Here is a 7,529-nt window from a genome sequence, read left to right as displayed (position 1 = left end):
TCGTCATATAGTAGACTTGGTCAAAAGTACGTACTAATAAATAGTGTAATTATTTCTATGATTAGGCCGGTTATTAGGTTTTATCATAACGATAATAATTATTTTTGAAAATACAATCATGATCACATTTAGGGGTGGCAATATGTACCATACCCATGGGTACCTAATCCGATTCCATCCGATCGGGTAGGGTTGCTAACCCGATTCGCAACGGATAGGGTATAGTGCGGGTAGGATTCTCGTACGGGTCGGGTTGAGTGCGGGTTGAGCATCAACCCTACCCGATCAACCCGCACTCTATATATGTTTATGTTATATACTTATATAAAAATATGTTTTAAGTGGATGTTAAATTAAAGACCTCTCACTAAATGCAAAAGATCCTTAACCATTAAAAGAAAATCATTAATTGATAATTTAATATTTTTTTACATAAAAATAAGTTCTATTTTAAATTATCATCAAGTTATATAATAATGTTGTGTATTTTTTGTAACCCGCAGATAGGGTCGGGTAGCCGCGGGTTAAGAGCGGGTAGAATTAGTGTTGGGATATTCCCAACCCGTGAATAGGATAGGGTTGAGTTTATATAAAAATCTCAACCCACGGGTAGAGTTAGGATTGGATCCAAGCCCTACCCTATCCTACCCATTGTCACCCCCTAATCACATTGCAGAAGTTTTTCATATCACAGTTTTTTCTTTAACTCAGATATTTTTTAATAATAATAAATTTTTTTTATCAAGTCATAAGTTGAGTACCTCATTCACTCATGATATAATTAAAAAAAAAAAGCCCATCTTACATGCTACAATTTTTATATATGCCGTCATCATTAATGTTTTTATATAACTCTTCTTATTTGCATAAGGCTGATGCTAGCTAGCCAAAAAATAATTACAATATAGAAATATTACATAAAAATTTCTATTCTCTTGATAAGCAAGTGACATACATCTCCTTATCACCTACTATTTTAGTACATGTTTGGAGTCATTAATGTTCTTTTCAAAATTAATTTCAGTTTTTTCCAAATCAAATTCCTAACATCTCTCAATCACATTATTATACATTAAAATGCAATAATTCTCTACAAAAATTATGGAAATTAAATTAAAAAGTTTTAACAACTTCTACTATACAACTTATATTTTACATATAAACTATTAAAAAATAAAATATAAAATATAAAATATAATTTTTTAAAAAATAATTATTAACTCGTCATATTAAAATCAATAAATAAGCATATATATGAATATTAAATAAAAATATCAAAATGATTAAAATCATGGCCTATTAGTACACATTTGAGATAATTTAAAAAATACAATAAGACGTATAGTTTAAAATTTGATAATATTAATTATAAAAATTTATTAATTATAAACATTATAGGTATGAAATTATAAATATTATGAATACAAATTATGGATGTTATTAACATGAAATTATGGATGTTATGTGTATGAATTTATAGATGTTATGTGTAAATTTATCAATTGAATAAATTAATTTAAGAATTTGATATTTTTTAAATTCAATTATGATAAAATTTAAAAAACATCTGTGTTAACTTTATATTTACATATGCAATAACTAAAAAATAATGTGTATGGATGTAATATCTAATAAACATGAATTTAATTTTTAGATGTTAGTTGTATGTAATTATGGATGTTATGTATATGTACGTATGAATGTTATGTGTATGAACTTAGTTAGTATACAATATAATTATAAATGCACATAAAAGCACAAAAAAAAAAGATCAGTTTATTACCATACCTCATCAAAGCTAGTGTGGTTTTTCATATTCTCGAGAATTGGTTGACTGGCAACAACCTCGTCGGGTGAGTCCGTCTGTTGTTCAAATTCTTCATCAGTATCTTCTACTATTAAAGTCGAATTCAAATGCCATACTATTTGCAACGATAAACGCGACTTTTTGTAAAATTTCTTAACTTGTACACTATTCTGCTTGCAATGGTATTATAGTCATGATTTTTGAATGATCATAATTAAATTAATAGAAGGTATTACAAAGAATCAAGTACAAGTAAATACCTTAACGGAAACAAAGAATTAATGATTTTTTCGTATTTTCATTAATTGATATTAAATGCCTTAAGGGAAACAAAGAATCAAGTGTAATTAACTCAATTAATGTATATTATCATTACCGTTCATTATTATTATTATTATTAATATTTAATTTATTCTTAAATATAAAAATTAAATTATAAAAGGAATATTAAGTATTGATTACAAGAATGCCTAATAGTAAAGAATATGATATTATAATTAATATCATTAATAAATAGAATTGATAAGAATATGATAAGTAAAATTATAAGAGAGTGAAATAAAAAATAAAACTGTTATTAAATAATATAAATGAAGTAAATTATATAAATTTTGATTAATTATGGCTGAAAATTTTTTGTTACTAAACTTTTTCCTTTGCATAATTGTGATGAGACCGTAGTGTATTTCTATAATCACACCAACATTCTTGTTCTTGTTCGTACAAGAGTAAGAGTTTAATTTATTAGTAGGTGTATATATATATTTGGTGAGTCTAGAGTAGTGATTTATGCTCTCTTAATTATTCTTGTAATTTTTTGTGATACATTAGAAAATTTTCCATCATGATTTGCATGTAGGCAAAAGTTTCAGATTTTATGAACATATTCTTTTTTTTGTAAACACATGAGGCTTAAAGCCCAAAGGCAAGAAAAATTACAAAATAGAAATTATAAATTCCTCTACATTATTTATCATCTAAAATGAGTCTAAGATTACAAGGAGGACTATATGTTCTGTGTATTCCTTTAATTTGTTGTGTGTATTCTCTCATATCAAGCACAAGGATACTTTCCCCTTTTTTTGGGCCTATGTGGGGCTTGTTTGCCAACAACTTGAATTCCAGTTTAGCATGCAGGGATTTTTTTTTATTATTATTATTTATATTGCACTCATTGTAAGATGAGACGTTTTTAATTTGAATATGGAACCAAAAGAAGTGTTGAAGTCGCGTATGGGGAGGAGGGGTGCTTCACCTCGTTGTGGGCTCAGAAGAAGCAGAACTCGAACCCTACGAGTTGTGTTCCTCACAATGAAAAAAAAAATTACCCATAACAAACAAAACGGAGGGTCCGAATTCCATGTTTCAGATTCAAATTCCATCAGCTGTAAATCGGACCATGCGATTTGTGAAGCAAAATTTCATGACCAAAGAACTCGCATGGTCCGAGTTGTGTACTCTGAGTTTTTTCAATTTTTTAACACAAATCGGACCCTCCGATTTGTGTACTCTGAATTTTTGTCAACTTTTTCAACACAAATCGGAGAGTCCGATTTGTGTACTCCCACAATTTTAAAAAACACAAAAAATTGCCATGTTAAAATATATCACTTATTTTGTTTCTATATCAAAATTTTTTTGCCGTAAGATGATAATTAAAAGTATTGGACTTATAATAGCATATTATTATAATAAGTTTCATATCTATTAAAAGTAAGGTTTTTATATATTTTATAAGTGTGAGATATTTCTCACTTTTTAAATTAATTTTTAGAATTAAATTAGGCTCACTCAATCTTAATTTTAATATAATATCAGAATTTATTTAATTTAATATTATTAGACCACTCACCTATAAATATTTACACTCTAAATGATGATATTAAATTATTATCATTATTAAGTTACTCTCATGGTTAAGTATTACAAATTTTATGAATATAATCTTAAATTGTAAAATTAGAAGCTTCAAAAAGATTCTAACATTAAAAATCCTTTTTGTAAAAACCATCTTTAAAGTAACACATCTAGCTAACTTATGATGAAGCAACACTTCTGCCACAATTTTTTTTTTATATTCCATGAAAAATTAAAAGAATGAAAGAAAAAGTTAAATTAATTGAGTCTTAATAAAAAGGTGCAGGTCGGTGCACCCCGCTAGAACTAATATATACACATTTAATTAGCACACCATCGCCAACACATATACACAAACAGAAACTGCAATTGAGACTTTAGCCTCTCTCTATTATGGTCCCTATGTTACTATTTAGAAATAAATTGATTACAATGAGACAAAAATACATATAGATAATATTGACAGTACATAATTCACTTAATTTATTCATAGCTAACATAGAAATAGAGTGCTTTTATTTTAATTTTTTTTGTCTCATCATGTATAAATATTAAAGATTATTAGTAATATAAACACGACGTTATTATATCTTTATGTCTATCTTCAGCTCTCGCTAACTAACTCTATCTTGTGTTTTACAAACAATTTTGAAGTACTACTACCTATATGACATGAAAATGTATATATTTTTGGCGTGCACTACTTGATGCACAATGCGTGCATGGGTTGTTTGAAGTATCATATCATATAAGTAAATTTTAATGCTGCAAGAAGAATAATAAATTTATATTATATAAGTGTACCCTAGCTACTAGGGTTTAGTGTCATTTTTCGTCATTGTGTGCGAGAGCATCCGAATTTTAGCGAGAGTCGCCAAATTTTGAGTGAGAAAGCGAAATTTTCAACAACAGTGTATCATTTAAAAACAAAAGTATGGAGGAACGGGAGGTTCAGGGGAATCGAAATAGGAATTTTAATCAAAATCATGAAGTATTTAGTAATGACAAGGAGAAAGTAGAGGTTTTAGAGGAGGAGGACATCCGATCGGGTGTGGTTAATTGCTTAAGGAGTCTCATTGGCAAATTAATGGCAGATAGAAGTTTTAACATAAGAATCATAGAGGCAACCTTCAATGCGATCTGGAACCAACTTGAAGGGTTCAGAATTAAGACGGACGGGGATAATATTTTTCAATTATTTTCTGGTAAAGAGGCTGATGTGATCAGAGTGGAACAGAGTTCTCCATGGCTCTTCAAACAATTCATGATATACATGAAGAGATGGAGCCCTTAGACAAAATTGAGGAAGGAGATTATACCAGAATTTTAGTTTAAGTACAAATGTAGAATATACCTAAATACTGCAAAATAAGGAGACGGCCAAAAAAGATTGGTGAAAGATTGGGAGAAATAATTGATGTTGGTAGGTGTGTGATGAAAGGAAGATAGGATAGAATAATTAAGGTTAGAGTTAACCTTGATATAACAAAAACCCTTCGACAAACTATCAAGTTATATATATTGTCTTTTGCGTATATATTTTTGTTCTGCTTTTTGTTTTTTAGTTTGATTGATTGTTATTTATTTTATTAAATTAAAGCAACACACTTAATGACACAACGTAAAAGGAACTAAAGAATTGATTATATATAAAAAAATTCAGCTTAAAAAAAACGGGAATATATCATTTGGCGGTAGTTACGAATCTGCCGCTAAAATAGAAATAATTTATCATAGCCGTTGAAATTTTGTGGCGGTTAATAACCGCCGTGAATGATAAGTCGGCCTATCTTCATTTTTGGCAGCGGTTTAAACTGATGCAAAATCAATCCGCGGCAAAATATTTATTAGCAACGGTTATTCTAGTGGTTCCTAAAATCCGCCACTAAGGGTTTTGTTGCACCCTATCTTGGAGCGGTTTGGGAACCGCTACTATCTATTCTATGGCTGTTAAAAACCGCTGCTATCTATCGGAAGTAGTGTAGTGAAAATAGCTAGTCCCAACAAATATGTTTCTGAGATTTCTCTACAATATGAAAGACTAGGCCAATACTGCATTTACTGTAGATTCATAGGCCATGCATCAAGAAATTGTAGTAAATACCTAGAAGAGTCAACACAAAAATATCAAATGGAGATAAAATGGAGGAAAAATCTAAAAGCAGACCAAATTGGATGGAGAGACGGTAAAAATAAGGAGAATTATAATCTTAACCATGGAGGAATGAAAGGAGAAAACGCATATACAATGAAAAAAAAAAAAACCCTAGTTAGCTTACTAAAAAGCTTTTCGCAGCTCTCAGTCTTAAATTAGCAACATCAACCAAACTCAAAGCACTTTACCCCACCATAGAACCAACCAAACAATATCCAAAATACCCATTATCCTTAACACCCAACAATAACCTTTCATCAAAACACTCAACCCAATATGAAAATAGTAACTACCATTTAAACACAAACCAAAATACACACCAATTTTAAACATTCATTACATCAAACTATCCTTCACTTTCAACCACAGAGAAGTATGGAAATGGAGGAAAGGAGTGAGAGGGGACAAATGAGTTGAGTTTGTTTAGTGTGGGTAGTGGTGAGATTAGTAAAGGAAGCGAACGTAAAAAAAGAAGAAAGTTCAAACAATTAGCAAGAAAAAATGGTAGCACAGAGAAGTTGCTACGGATAACTGAAACAAAAAAGAAACAGGGAGATATGGAGTTTAAGGGAAAAGACTAAGAATGATTGTGAGTTTTAATGATGAATGGGAAGAAGGTGTCTACTCGCAAAAGGCACCTCACGAGCCATGAAGATGCTCATGTGGAACTATCGGGGTTTGAAAAAATTCCTATTAATTTACAACGTACAAGAGATTAGAAAATTCTACACCCCCGATGAGATTTTTCCTTGCAAAACGAGAAATCAAACCTCGTTTGTGGAGAGAAAGTTAAAGGAATGTGTCTATAATGATGTGTATTGTGTAGAACTAAGAGGATTAGCTGGTGGACTAGTCTTAGCATGAAAAACAGTACTGATGTTAAAGTAAAGAGCATCGATGAGTTTTATATTCAGTTCACAGTATTAGATCAAGAAAAACAGATTATATGAGAAGTTCTAGGTGCTACATGTATAGCGCAGAATACCATAGAAATGAATATTATGAAGCTCTACTTAATTTAATACGCAACATGGGTAATAAGTATCTGATCATAGGTGATTTTAACGTCATACTTCCAGCAAATGAAAAGGAAGGTAATAGAGATAAGACTACTCAATCGATTCAGCAATTCTACAATTTCATCAATAGAGGAGGTCTCATAGATATGGGTTATGTGGGAGATAAATTTATGTGGTAAAATAGAAACTATAAAAAAGGATTAGTCAAAGAGAATTGACAGTGGATTAATCACAACCATGCTCCAACAAAAATATGATATCGCTATAATCACATACCTTGAGGACTTTGCATTTGATCATAGACCATTGCTATTATATGATATAAAATAAATACTGATGCTGATAAATTAAAATGAAATGTAGATGAATTATACAGCTAGACACGTTGGTTAGTATTAATGGTGTAGTGGAATTCTGTTAGAGGAGGAGTAATGAAATTATGTTAGAGGAATTCGATTATTTAATTTTTTTTCTTTTTATAACTATAAATAGTGTATACCATTCCTTATACTGTCATGAATGTTCATTCATATCAATCACTGAATATTCATCATTCTCTCTCTCCTTCCCTTCTCAATTCTTCCTTCTCTTCTTCAGGTGCTACTCAAAGCAGATACTGCAATTCAATTTTCTTTAGCATCACATTCTGGTACCATTTTATATGGTATCAGAGCTTGCTGAATCCATGAGA

The sequence above is a fragment of the Arachis ipaensis genome, chromosome B05 (genome assembly GCF_000816755.2).
Source record: "Arachis ipaensis cultivar K30076 chromosome B05, Araip1.1, whole genome shotgun sequence".
Classification (NCBI taxonomy): domain Eukaryota; kingdom Viridiplantae; phylum Streptophyta; class Magnoliopsida; order Fabales; family Fabaceae; genus Arachis; species Arachis ipaensis.
This window is presented reverse-complemented; position numbering follows the sequence as displayed.